The sequence below is a fragment of the Lepisma saccharinum genome, chromosome 8 (genome assembly GCF_977018435.1).
Source record: "Lepisma saccharinum chromosome 8, izLepSacc3.1, whole genome shotgun sequence".
NCBI lineage: Eukaryota > Metazoa > Arthropoda > Insecta > Zygentoma > Lepismatidae > Lepisma > Lepisma saccharinum.
In genome coordinates, this window is record NC_139236.1 from 74,732,046 (window position 1) to 74,747,093 (window position 15,048).

General features: G+C 40.8%; 1 protein-coding gene across 2 annotated transcripts in view; it reads right to left on the minus strand.

The window, feature by feature from the left end:
* The window catches only part of Oatp30B (Organic anion transporting polypeptide 30B), a 260,401-nt gene extending 248,173 nt beyond the window's left edge, over window positions 1-12,228 (minus strand). For both annotated transcript variants that reach the window (XM_083126930.1, XM_083126928.1), the window contains exon 1: window positions 11,961-12,228. The gene's annotated coding sequence lies outside the window, so the exon portion shown is untranslated. The remainder of the gene's footprint in view (window positions 1-11,960) is intronic.
* Between the last annotated feature and the right edge of the window lie 2,820 nt (window positions 12,229-15,048).

The following is a 15,048-nucleotide window of genomic DNA, read 5'->3' on the forward strand; positions in this document are numbered from 1 at the left end:
ACAAGGGGCGTATTCCCCATAAGATTGTTTATTTCGTTTATTACTGAGATGTAAAAGGGGTGAAGTCCCCATAAGATTGTTTATTTCGATCATTACTGAGATGTAAAAGGGGTGAATTCCCCATAAGATTGTTTATTTCGTTCATTACTGAGGGGTACAAGGGGCGTATTCCCCATAAGATTGTTTATTTCGTTCATTACTGAGGGGTACAAGGGGTGAATTCCCCATGAGATTGTTTATTTCGTTCATTACTGAGGGGTACAAGGGGCGTATTCCCCATAAGATTGTTTATTTCGTTCATTACTGAGGGTTACAAGGGGTGAATTCCCTATAAGATTGTTTATTTCGATCATTACTGAGATGTAAAAGGGGTGAAGTCCCCATAAGATTGTTTATTTCGATCATTACTGAGATGTAAAAGGGGTGAATTCCCCATAAGATTGTTTATTTCGTTCATTACTGAGGGGTACAAGGGGCGTATTCCCCATAAGATTGTTTATTTCGTTCATTACTGAGGGGTACAAGGGGCGTATTCCCCATAAGATTGTTTATTTCGTTTATTACTGAGATGTAAAAGGGGTGAAGTCCCCATAAGATTGTTTATTTCGATCATTACTGAGATGTAAAAGGGGTGAATTCCCCATAAGATTGTTTATTTCGTTCATTACTGAGGGGTACAAGGGGCGTATTCCCCATAAGATTGTTTATTTCGTTCATTACTGAGGGGTACAAGGGGTGAATTCCCCATGAGATTGTTTATTTCGTTCATTACTGAGGGGTACAAGGGGCGAATTCCCAATAAGATTGTTTATTTTGTTCATTACTGAGAGGTACAAGGGGTGAATTCCCCATGAGCACCCAACTGCCTACCTCTCCTTCACGTAGTACACCCTGGTCTGCGGTCTCGAGTTTGATACCCGGTGGAGGCATATAGTGAGTGGTTCGGATTCCACTTTAAACTGTAGTTCCAATCCAAATTAGTCTATTTGGGAATAAAAAGTGACTTAAAACAAAAACTCATACACCCTGGGTTGCATACTTGCACAAAAAGCGACGTAAAAGAAGCATTTAAAAAAAAAGTCAAATCGTTAATCAGTGAATGGTTAACATCTTCAAAAATGATGGACAGATGACACGGAATTAACTATGGCTGTAGGCCCGCAGAAACCTTCGTATCGTTAAACGTAGTCCGAATAGGCGGAATAGTTGTGGTAGGCGCGATAAGTGCACGCTTCAACTCGCTGTCCATATTGCAACCAACGTTAATTTTGAATACACGATCTAAAATTCAGCGCTACTTACATGTGTTATGGAGCTGTAGTTAAAAAAATTATAAAAAGAGAAATCACGTGGCACATTTTCAATCAAAGTAGTAAATAGCTGGGAGCAATACGGTGTTTGGTTTGCGTCTGTCAGAGTGCAGTCGAACTGACACCTCGCAGGTAAAATTACAACTGTGCCGTGTTCATAACGAGCGGCTAGGGACAGCATTAGCACCTTGGGAAATACATGCTAACATCACCAGCCTAACCTATCCACGTATGCATATAATAGCTTAAATAGACAAAATTTAAACTGCCCAGCATATTTACATGCTTATTTTAGTTATTATATGCCTGCGTGGATAGGTTAGGCAGATCAGGTTTGGTTCTGTTAGCATGTAAGTATTTCCAAGTTACTAATGCTGTCCCTAGTCGCTCGTTGTTCAAATCGCCGTGCCGGCCTCTGTGACGGAGTGGTTAGCACATCGCGCTACGACTTAGGGGTGACGGGTTCGAATCGCGGCCTGGACATAGCTGTTCTTTGTGAGTTTTCCTTCATAAAAAAAATCAATTATTCGGACGGCACAGGAAAGCGTACCTGACGATTTGATCGATTCATTTGCTTTATTTTACTTCGCTTTTTCTGCCACTTTTGGCTAATTTGCGAAGATGGGGATGAGTGACGACATGATGAAATTGATGAATTGACACTCACAAACATCCATGCCCAGGCCGGGATTCGAACCCGGTGCCCGTAGAGCGATGTGCTAACCACTCCGTCACGGGGGCTGGAACCTGACGATTTGAACACGGCCTAAGCAAGGAGTCCCGGGTTCGATACCCGGTGGAGACACACAGTGGTTCGGATCCCAATTTAAACTATAGGTCAAGTACCGATTAGCCTTTCTGTGCATAAAATGGATTTAAAACCAAACTCAACACGGCCTACGTTGCCAGCTTTAACACCTACATATCAAGGTCTATTCGAAACAGCCTAAGTCTTTACTCATTGCATACCACAGACGTATTTACAAGGGTGCGTCCATGATGTCAGATGTCATCCACCACATTTTCCACAGCCTGCTGATGAATCACCCCCTTGACAGGGTCACTGACCGCTGCAAGTTCACGGTTATTTCTCCCCTGAAGCCACCTGCTGGCTGAAAATAGAATGTGTAGACATTTGTGCGATATATGGATGTTTTTGAACATTCTACCAAGTTTGTTCACTTAGAAAAAATTTCAACGCAGGATCTGATCCGTGTGCCCGAAATATGGCGGGGGGGCGTGATTTCGCGCAATTAATTGTGGGAAAGTTGCTCGCTGAACATCATTCGTTGACTTCACACTCCAGGATCTTCCAGCAACGAGGCAGATTCTTCCAGAGGCGCCCGTAGCCGTTGTGGAACCTTGTATCTCGTCTCGATAGCATCTCCACAGTTTGGAACGGTGGTGCGTTGTGCCACACAATGCCGTTTGGTGACCGCAGGCGCCCACATCTCCTCTGTGGCACGGAAGGCTGCCTCCATAGCCCGCGGGCGCCGTGTCATCAACCTCCGTTGTCCGGTTAATTTCACAATCCGCGCGTTCACTCTGTGCACTCAATCGTGAAGACTACACGTCGGGAGGGGAAGAGAAAATTCTAATTCCGTTTCCATTCCGATTCGATGGATCTGCGCGCTTTCTGTCGCTAAGCACAACTCAATTATTCCCTGTGCTGCTATGGACGCTTCTAGTGACGTCACCAACTTTCATCTTCACGTAAGACATCATATTATGGATCTCCGCACAAGCCAAGGATTGAGAAGAACGGCTGACTATTTGTGCGTTTGAAAATTAACGTGGCGTAGATTGGATAATGAATGAGTAAGATGCGATTTTTTAACTGGTGACTTGAGGACTGTGTGCTACCTGCACAAAATAAAATGTGCGTAGTTTGTTGCTTATTGCCAGTACACGCCTGGTGTTCGTAGTACCTGTTAATTTTGATCTAACAATCTTAACCTTCAAAGCACCCACCAGGTGTGGGAGTTCATATTTCCATGAGGTCACTCAGACCTCACGTCACCACCTGCGAAACTTTTTTTAAAAAAACGTGTCGATTGATTGATGAATTAGCTTATTTTACATCGCTTTTTTCTTCCACTTTTGTCTAATTGCGACGATGATGATGAGTGATGATATGATGAAATTCATGAAGGTACACTCACGTACATGCAAGTTTACTAATGGAGGAGAAATCAGACAATGGCCTCAGTTCGCAGGCAGGTGGGTGGAAAGGCCTTCGCAGTGGCTCACAAGTTACTGCACGCGGACCCCAAAGACGTATTCTTCTGAAGGCAAAAAGGCACTAACTCAAAGTTCAAAATGTATGTAGATCAGCAATAGACCTGTGATTAGCCGTGTTAAAAAAAAGTCCTACAGTAGGGCGTCTGTCTAATCGCCACGCAGGTGACCTGGGTTCGATTCCCGTAGTGGGTGATCTAGGGGTGGGAATATTTCCGATGATACCCCGGTATAGACCGGCTCTGGGGCTCACCCAACCTCGAATAAATGAATACCTAAGGGGTAAAGGTGGCCTGAGCGTGGTGCTGATTGAAACATATCCGTAAAATGACCGACATAGTGGAAATGTGTGGCCCTACTTCCACACGCCCTGTGCGCCACTTAATTTTAATAAATCGGATTAAAGATCGCTTATATTTACCACGTAAGGAGAAATCTATAGCTTACAACTCACTGTTATCCAAAGTGGCTTGATCTAAATCGAAGTGATTTTTTTAATCACTGATTTAAATCGCTTTCAAGAAATAATTTATAGAAAAATGCACATAAGGATTTTGTAGATATCTGAATTACTTTTGATGAAAGTACATTAATCTCGCAATCATTTAATGATGTTTGTTAGACTCTAAGAAAGGAAACCAAATACGTATATATAGAGCTACTGATGGGGTGAAGCTCATACGAAAGGCAATGTAATATGTAAACAGCAAATACACTTAAATTTCTCTTGACTTGAAATTCAATAATTTCTATAGAAAAAAATAGCAAATATTTTGTGTAGAATAAAATACAAAATACTAATCATGTCAAACCGTAAATTATCATTAAACTGTAGATAAACTTGGCAGCTGATATTTTGCAAACTATCATTAAAAAAAGCAAAAATTCAGCTACAAAGACTATAAAAGATATTTAAAATTACAATTATAGAGTACATCCCGAATGTTTTATTTTCACTGGAACAAAAGTTACTGAAATTATTATAGTTTCATTAACACATTCAACAAACATTTCCAGGTCCATTTATACAGTATCAGAAACAGGAAAATGTATATTTACATATAATTTTTTTATTTGCTTCAATCAAGCTGTTCAAATATTTTACAGGGACATTTACCAGAAAAAGTAATTCTATAAAAAAAAACACAAAATGTATGGTGCCAAAAAACCATACAAGCAATTTTAAGCGTTTATTTTAATTTAAAAAAATCATGATTTTTATCCACCCTAGTGTTATCTTTATTCCCAATTTTGACAAAATGCGCCCCCATTTTTGGCTTCTAATAAGGCGATCGTCCACTCCATGTTATGTACGACGTATAATTAAGCAATCATGCCTCAGAGTCATCTAAAACTAGCAATACATCCTCATTAACGCCTATAGCTCCAGATTTACGTGATCGCTCTAGCAACGGTGGACTGTCTTAGCAATAAGCCTTCAACAAACTAACGACAGCTAAAAAAATAATATATATCAGACCCTACGAGAGATGTTCTTTCATCCGCCACAGTTGCATTTCATATTCCAAGACAAAATATATCATATTATCGATTCCACAATGTCGTGTTCCAACTCAAGGCCTTTCGGCAAAATTATGCAAGAAGTCTCAAGATACCAGTACGTCGTGCATGCCACCTGGGAACAACCTCAAAACCTCCATTCCTCAAAACAGAGACATTGGCCCTTTTTTCGCAAGTTTCTGAAATGCAAGGACGAAACCGGTTTCAGCAGGAACTTACAATAAAGAGCACGACTGAAGCGAAACACTTTTATGTTGTGCCATCAATTTCAAGAGACACGAAGACCACAAACCGACAATGATTTATAACTTCGAAGTTTACTTGACCCTTCATGATACAGACCATAAGAGAGGTAATGTTCCACGTCTACTGTAAGAACGAAGTTAATGTAAAGATATCTGAGGAAATAGTCCCCTTCCTATGTGTCAGTTTGCCCACGAGTAAATACATTGCTCGTAGCTGTACAGTTCGTAATATGAGTATAAGGTGCCACAACTTCGATATAGAAGCTTCGTTGAGTGACAAAAATGTTCATGCATTGTATTCCTACACACAGAGAGAGAAAGATAAAAGATTAAATGCATTAAATATATTTGATGGACCAGAAACACATCGATTAATGCATATTTGTATTTCACTTGTAAAGGTAACGACGAAGTACATCAATCATATGATGCTGTCGTTGTTGCTTTGGTAGTTATTGACGAACCGTGTTCCTGATCACTAGGGAACCGATTTTAAGGTCCAGCTGTTTTCATAGCGATTGCTTGAGATACGTATGTATTTTAGGACATGAAATCAAGTAAAATCAACACACTTTGTTGCACCTTCTCGTGAGATTAGCACATTTATCCACTTTTCCCCTCTACTTTGACGCGTCAGCACCTTTTACTGTCCTTTCTTTCAAGTTTTGTTAAAAAATTGGACAGAAAAAATAAATGATTTTCACTCTTCTTGAGCAGCTACATAAAATCCTATGATCTCATTTTGTACAGCAGAACGAGAGCCAAAAAACAGTATTACAGCCCCAATAGTTCCCAAGAAAATGTAGTAAAGCCCGCGTGGGAAAATACAAACGTCAACAAAACCTATTCGGCAGAACCACAGTTGTCTATGCTGTCCGCGCGCGTTAGCGGTCAGCGATAAGAACGAAGAAACCGCACAAAGTGAACCGAGCGTGTAATACGTGTACTGTGGGTCTAGCAGTGTGCAATGTATATGTGTTTTGTTTTGTTCTGTTCTGTTTTGTTTTTCACATTATTCAACAAAGAAATTCAAATTCAAGTAAGTCTCCAGACAGGAGGCCGAATGAACCGGACACACAACTTTATTTGCATGTGCAATATTTCGATTGTTAAAATATACTAATTATGTTTAATTTTTTTCTTTTGTATCTGATCAACTGCTAAGAGTTATTTGTATACTAACGTAAAGAAGGTACAATATTAATACACGACTTTGAGGGAAGAGAAAGTGTGTGTAATGTAAAATTAATGTAGTGCGTACAGCTCGCACAAGGAAAATGTAAATAAAAAAATAAAAAAATACAGAAGGCGCAGAAAAAGAGAGCATTGAATAAAGGCATTTTACCAGCACTTTTTCGAAAGCATTTTCAGAACATCCCCCCCATCCCGACCATAATTTTGCACCTTGAAATCCTTTCTCTACTGATCACACTTCAACGTTCCTGACAGAGTGCAATTACGCTATTTTTACATTACAGTGCGTCACTGGTACGTACGAATGTGTCAAGTGTTTCTTAACTTTATGCAAATGCTATTGTTCTTTCAGTACCTATCAAGAATTAACCTTTGTGCGATCCTTTACGATGAATAAGACGTTGGTGTGAATAATACCATTGCCAATCCAATCCCTATGTATAAATTCGGGTATATCGGAGAATGTATCACTCACTAACATCCAATTGGGAACTCCCTAACAAGGCCAACACCTGTTGTTTAAATAGATTACACAATCTAGATTGTTAATGCATTAACAAACCTCACTCTTTTTCAATGAGATGCAATGAATTGACGGTGGATACCCGGCGGAGGCACATTACACAGTGGATCGTATTCCACTTTAAACTAAAGGTCCAGTCCCGATACCTTTCCGTGCATAAAGAGTCTTGCCTATAATTACTACATTTCATTTCACTTGTTCAGGGATGTAAGGGGTGCTCCTTCCACGTAGTACACCAAAATGTCAACCTCAATGCCACGTATATTCCTTTTCTGGAATGTCTGGAGTAAGATAACGCGAACGCGTCCTTAGCGCACGTTGCGGCTGTGTGCCTCGTCCAATGAACGCGCGGAGGGGCGACTGGACTGGTCCAATAGTTCTGTAGTAAACATGGCAGCTCGCAAACCTACTAGGGGAATTCTGCATTCTGCACCCTTCCCCACCTAGTCTGGCCCCGCCCACAAGCGTTCGCCTCTGCGCGTCGCTACTCCAGACATTCCGGAAAAGGAATATAGTACACCCTGGACGACATTTTGCAGACTAACAAGGCTCGGACGTCTGGACCTACGGCCAGTATAATCATATGTAGGGCTGTGTTGTGTTGTTGTCCTTACATCTGCTGAGTGCCCTTTATAGCCTTAGCTATTGACTCAGGTAAGGATATTTTCGACATCATGCATGCTAGTTATGGTAAGGGGGCTGGGTGTGCGCCGAATAATGTGGCGGGTGCAAAACAGCCTAAGAGCACCCATAATTTTCAACTCAATCAATGAATCAGCAACTGATACGACCAAGTGCCATTATGTGGTGGTCCCATTCAGCGGCGTGCCCAAAGGGCGGATTGGTGAGGGTCATAATCCCCTTCTTTTGGCCCAGTATTCCTAAAAAACGACAAAGGAAGGAAAATATAGCAAAATGAGGGCTGACTACTAACAAAAGTATGCGTAACCTTCCACTCCTTTCGAAAATTCTGGGCACGCCACTAGACCCAATCTTCGTCTGTCTTGATAGGTTGATTTGTTTTACTATATTACGCTTTTCTGCCAGTCGCGAAGATGAGAATGAAAGTTGAAACGAACGCGACAGTATGTCTGGCTGTAACAGAGAAACTTCCAGACTGGTGGCACGCCAATATTTTGATTAGCAGCCATGGGAGAAATTGCGGTTACATTGTGAATTCAACTGCAACTTGCTACGACACTGAGGATAAATGAAAAACTTTTCATAGGACTCGAACAGAGAACCACTAGCAATTCAGTACTCATATCTTGGGCAATATAAACAGATTGATATTCAGTCATAAATATTAAATGGAGAGGGTGTGGTTCTATCTTCGCTGCAATTAATGGATGACAGAACTTTGAGTGAGCCTACATAAAAAGTCTGAAATGAAAACAACGCTGACACGTCAGCTTAAAATTTTAATGCATTCCCTCGAGAAGACACTACATGAAATTGCAAATATTTAGCTGATTCGTTTCCCAACACTATTTGTACAGGAGTAACAGCATTGGTGATGAATTCGACTTGTCGGACGGATATGAAAACACGCCAAGGGATGTTTCCCCTTACATTGCCCACCTGCTACCTTTCGTTAGCTGAATAATTTGTCATGGTCAACTTGCAGTGTGACACAAAAAGCTCCGATGATTATCTGTGCAAATATAAGAAAGAAAACCAATCATTCCACTGGTGGGAATTGTTCCATGAATTCTCCTAATATTATCCTTAACAATAACATCATTAACCTAGCGACATTTAACCCGCCGCTGCGATGGAGATGATATGCGGGGAACACGTTACTTTGTGCAAACGATGACCCTCGCCTGTAGATGTGCACTGATTTGATTTCTTCTTCTTCGCTTTCCTGGAACTTGATTGGTTTCATTTTACTTCGCCTTTCATCCACTTTTGGCTAATCGTGACGATGTTGTAAGTGATGATATGATGAAATTGAAGAGACACTCACAAAGAAGACCTAAGTCCAGGCCAGGACTAAAACCTCGGGCCTCTGGAGTCGTAGCGCACTGTGCTAACTACTCCATGACGCATATCTGCTGTAACATTTCTGCTGGAGATATATATATTATGGAAAAACTGTAGGTGTCGTGGAGAATATACAGGGTGTCCCTAAAGGTATTTTACAACTTTGATGCAGGGTTGTTAAAGGTCCAGGAACCATAAATTCTATTGGGTTCCGCTGCAGGACCGGAACCTTTTTTCTAGCACAATTTAAATTCGGTACAAGTTGCGTATTGTTTCGTTGAAAAGAGGTTCATGGACCGAATATAAATCGATCCGAGAAAAATGTTCCTGGACCGTATTTAAATTCAGTCTGAAAAAAATGTTCCTGGGCCGTAAATAAATTCAGCCGCAAAAAAAAGGTTCCTGCATCGAATTGAAATACTTTACAGATAAAAAGGTTCTTTAAGGTCCAGAACCTATTTACGCCTGCTGATTTTCTCTCCTGGACCGGAATTGAATTTATTTAAATTTCCTGGACCTTTAACAACCTTGTTTGATGTCATACAGCACAACTTGCAATTGACATAAAGAAACATACTATGCCCCATTTGATTTACCAACACATTAAGTTTTATTGTGCATAGTCCACTTCAACATGGGCGCCTCTGGTGCTGCGTACAACATCTAATCGAAATTACAACTCTGCCCATACCTTCTCTATTGTAGCCCTGTCAACTGTGGGAATGGCAACCTTATTGTGGCCTTCAAATAATCAACATCAATGATAGGAGAGTTGTACACAGTGTCTTTGAGATATCATCACAAAAAGAAGTCCAGGAGTGTAATGTCAGGGGATCTAGAAGGCCAAGTAATTGGACTCTCTCTTCCAATCCAACGTGCTGGAAATGTCCTATCCAGGGCATCTATTACATCTAAGACCCAGTGTGGTTGGTGGTGCTCCATTTTATTTAATATCGAACGAAAAAACTTTAGGGATTGCTGAATCAACTACAACAAAGTATATTTCTCTATGTCAATTACAAGTTGTGCTGTATGACATCAAAGTTGTAAAGTACCTTTTGGGATACGCTGTACGTTTGCCTGAAAGAAACCAACGTGAACAGCAAAAGGTTCGTGCATCCGTCAGTTCACAGTCTTCAAAAATTGATCTCGTCAATGTAATGACGGTGAGCTCCTATCGGGACAGCACATCGCGCTACGACGCCATGGGTTCCGGATTCGAATCCCGGTCTGGGCATGGACGTTTGTGAGTGTCCATTCATCAATTTCATCATATCATCAATCATCCCCATCTTCGCAAATTAGCCAAAAATGCACAAAAAGCGAAGGAAAATAAAGCAAACCAATCAATCCTACCGAGACAGGGGGGGGGGGGGGGGAATTCAACTAAATATGAATGTGCACCGGCTGCACTTCTCAGTAGGTTTTCCATCTAAATTATAAACGAATCTAACTTGAGGGTGATTGATAACGCTTATACACAACCAAATTTCCTCACGAGAGGCAGATACAACGTTTATATCTAGCTTCCGTCTGCCAAAAAGAAAATAAGTTACACGCCTCCTCTTGTTGCAACTGCTACATTTGAACTATTCTGACAGTAACACACAATAGCTTTCTCTGAGTAATATATGTACTGCACGCACACGTCGTTAGATTGTATTTCTATTTGCGATGGTAGACACTGATACAATACTAAAATGCCATTGAAAAGGGTTAGAAGTGTACAATTCTCAGGTGACGCACTTGTTTTAACACCAAAAAAGAATTAATGTAGAGGTAAGGGGGAATGAAATATTTTCGTCACATGTAAAATGTCCCTAAACGGCACACAAAATGAGCATTTGGTCTAAAAGCGCAATATTGCTTGGTAAATTCGGAGGGGGTGATGCTGTAACACGTAGCATGATGCGTATCAGAGTCACAATGATGTTTGTCTTGCTTTATTATATCCACGTATATATATTATTTTTTACACAACTGCAAGTTTATTTACAAATATATAGTTAACCACCTGCCAAATTTTGATGAAATCAGGAATCAACCATATCTAGAATGATTTACGAGTGAGTGGTTTGTGTGGACGAAACACCCCCTCCCCCACCCAACACACAAACAGATTGATTGTTTTATTTTACTTCGCGCTTCTGCCAGTTTTGGGCTAATTGCGGAGATGAATTAATGGTGATATGATGAAGTGGATGAAACTACAATCACAAACACGCAAAGCCAGCACACAACACAAGCCCCACGGAGGGTTATACTGGTTGGAAATTCAGACGCCAGAGCCTCGCTAGTCTGCAAAAAAGCAATTCAGGATGAACACGTGAAAATGAGGTTGAAATTTGGGTGCTAGTGAGAAAGGTCACCCCTTACAGAGAGATGCAATTCAACATTTATTTTCCCCTGTTTTCATGGAGCTTATTGTTTTGTTGCTTAACGTCGCTTTTCTGCCACTTTTGGGCTAATCCCGACAATAAGGATGAGTGATAATTATATGAAATTGAGCTTACACACACAAATAACACCCATGCCCCGTCCGAGACTCGAACCCGAGAACTTCTGTGGCAAGATCGAAAGTCGACCACTGTATTTACTCATACAAGACGTGGCTAATTTCAGCACTGTTTTACTGCAAAATATATATATATATATATATATATATATATATATATATATATATATATATATATATATATATATATATAAGTATTCTGTGGTTTTACCGATCGAAAAGACTTCCGAATAAAAATTAACAAAGAAAATCTGAAAAAAAGTGATCCGCAAATGAAATTCTTTGTCCGGAAACTAAAGTGCTTCTGTTGTGTGGTGTTCGTTACACGCGAATAGCATTTCGACAACACAACAATGTACTGACATGCAGCCTACTACTGTAATTTTAATTTAAAAGCTAAACCAAGAACACGTTGACATTTCACTTACCAGAACTGGCTGTAGAGGTCAATGTCTCGAAGTGTTCTGGCGCCTTTTGCACGAGCGAGTTGAATCCTTGTCACAACGAACACTCTTCTTACATTGACATATCCTTCTGCTGTTAATAAATCACAATATTATGCACTATGTTATTATCCCCGTTCACTAACAACACTAGAACAACATAAATAATTGCACTGCGCAAGTCGGATAAAGCACAATCGACCACAAACAAAGCCAGACTTAGCCAACGCGCTACACAACTCCGTCCACACTGAACAGCTGATTGTTTCTTTCTAGAGCGCTGGCGTCGAGATTACAACTACTACGCGAGTCAAATCAAGCTCCCGCTCAAAAGACACATCAAAACCTCTTTCGTGTGTGTTGATTGCGCGAAGAATTTACAGTACCAATTTCATTCTTTAAATAATATAGTTTTCAAGGCAATTCTACTTTCAGAATTACTGTAATCTTAGATCGTAACTTGTTAAGAAATGTTATGTTGTATCAAAACAGAAACAAAGATCCAGCCATGTAAACAAATGCCAGATGATTGCAGATTTCAGCTGCCCACTCAACCTTTGGACAAAATGCAGGGGTAAATTCAACGTCACGCATTACGCGGGAACAGGTTATCTCATTTTCAAGGGCGCGAAGGGGAATTTCATTTGCGTTTCTCGGGGTGGTCAAATAATTGTCTTTCGCTTTAAAGCTTGAACAGAAATATCAAAATCGTCCATTCCAAGGTGAAAACGCATTCCATATGAGGAGGGGGGTGTTATTCAAAACAGGCGCAAACACGATTTTTTTGTCTGGGGGGAGCAGGGGAGGCGCCAGAAATTTTCGACCGGGTGGGCAGAAGTTCCATATTGATAAATTAGGGTGGGCAGTATAAATGTAAGACCATATATAGTATATACTTATGTGTATGTAAGACGTATGTATCCCCTCTCTTACACTCCCGATTTTCCTCTTACTTCTTTTTCCTTTCCTATTCTTGTTTTCCTCTTTATTATTTTCTAATCTATTCTCGCATCTTGTTCCATTTCTTTTCGCTTTGTCTCTGATGGACACAATTATTTCAACGAAGTGTTTATCCATGCGCAGCCATACATTCTAATCACATTAATACAGTGAAATAAATGTGAATTAGGTTTAAGCTTGTGTTGAAAATACAAGGCACATACAGTATGTAACATTGTTATTCGTACACATAGAATTTCAGAGGAAAAAATGTCATATTTACTAGTAAATATAATCATTTTCATATGTACCTGGAAATTAAAATTAATGAAGGTTTCACCAACAAATGCCAATAAAAATGTATGTTCAAAGTGTATAAACAGAGCATATAATTTGTGTGAAAAGAGGAAAACACGCTGTTTCATGCAACATTGTTATTCGTACAGGCAAGAGTTTCAATCTTCCTCGCATACAGCGCCACCGCTATTCGGGCGATTTCGTGCAGTTTGCAACTTCGTAACAAGTTTGAACTAGGGATGGCCAGATCCGGATCCTGGCGGATCCGAAATCCGGATCCGGTTGGTTCCGGATCCTAAAATTTTTCGGATCCGGATCCGTGGATCCGGAATTTTCAGATCCGGATCCGTGGATCCCGAATTTTCAGATCCGGATCCGGATCCGCGGATCCGGAATTTTCAGATCCGGATCTGGATCCGGATCCAGAACTTTCGGATCCGGATCCAGAATTTTCGGATCCGGATCCGTGGATCCAGAATTTTCGGATCCGGATCCGTGGATCCGGAATTTTCAGATCCGGATCCGGATCCGCGGATCCGGAATTTTCAGATCCGGATCTGGATCCGGATCCACAACTTTCGGATCCGGATCCAGAACTTTCGGATCCGGATCCGGTACTTTCAGATCCGGATCCGGTACTTTTGGATCCTGATCCGGAATTTTCGGATCCGGATCCGTTTTGCCATCCCACATGCGCTTTTTCGGAAAGTAAGAATGTGCTTATAACATATTGTTACCTGCTAATATACATATATATATAATATACATACACACATATATATATAGTGTGTGTGCGCGTGTGCGCGATTTGTAATTAATTAATACACTTACAAGGGAGGTCTAAGTCTCCCCCTCCGATTTCCATGAAACTTGCAGGGCCCAAATGAAGAAATACGTATTTTCTTGTTTCGGCAAAAAAATTGTTCTAGAGGGCAACCTCCTCTCAAATGTGTATAGAAGGGCCCAAAGGAAGAATTACGTGTTTTTTTTGTTTCAGCTAAAAACTGTTTTAGGGGGCAAAATCCCCTTAAATGTCAAGATGAGGACAAATTGAAGTAAGGATCTGACCCCTGTGTCCCCCTCCGATTTTCATGAAACTTGGCAGGTGTATAGAGGGGCCCAAAGGAAGAAATACGTGTTTTTTTTTTTGGTGCGGCTAAAAAACTGTTTTAGGGGGCAAAACTCGCCTCAAATGTCACGATGAGGACAAATTGACGTGAGGATCATCTGACCCCTGTGTCCCCCTCCGATTCTCATGAAATTTGATAGGTGTATAGAGAGGCCGTATGCCCCTTGTTTCTTCCTATGCCATATTTACGTGGTTTCGGGGTCAGATACCCACTTCAATTTGTCCTCATCTTGACATTTGAGAGGAGGTTGCCCCCTAGAACAACTTTTTGCCGAAACAAAAAAACACGTATTTCTTCATTTGGGCCCGTTTATACACACACCTGCCAAGTATCATGGAAATCGGAGGGGGACACAGGGGTCCGATCCTCACTTCAATTTGTCCTCATCCTGACATTTGAGTGGGTTTTGCCCCCTAAAACCGTTTTTTTGGTGAAACATAAAAACACTTTTTACTTCCATTGGGCCCCACTATACACCTGCCAAGTTTTATGGAAATCGGAGGGACACAGGGGTCAGATCCTTACTTCAATTTGTCCTCATCTTGACATTTGAGGGGGTTTTGCCCCCTAAAACAGTTTTTTTAGCTGAAACAAAAAAACACGTATTTCTTCATTGGGCCCGTTTATGCACACACCTGCCAAGTATCATGGAAATCGGAGGGGGACACAGGGGTCAGATCCTCACTTCAATTTGTCCTCATCTTGAC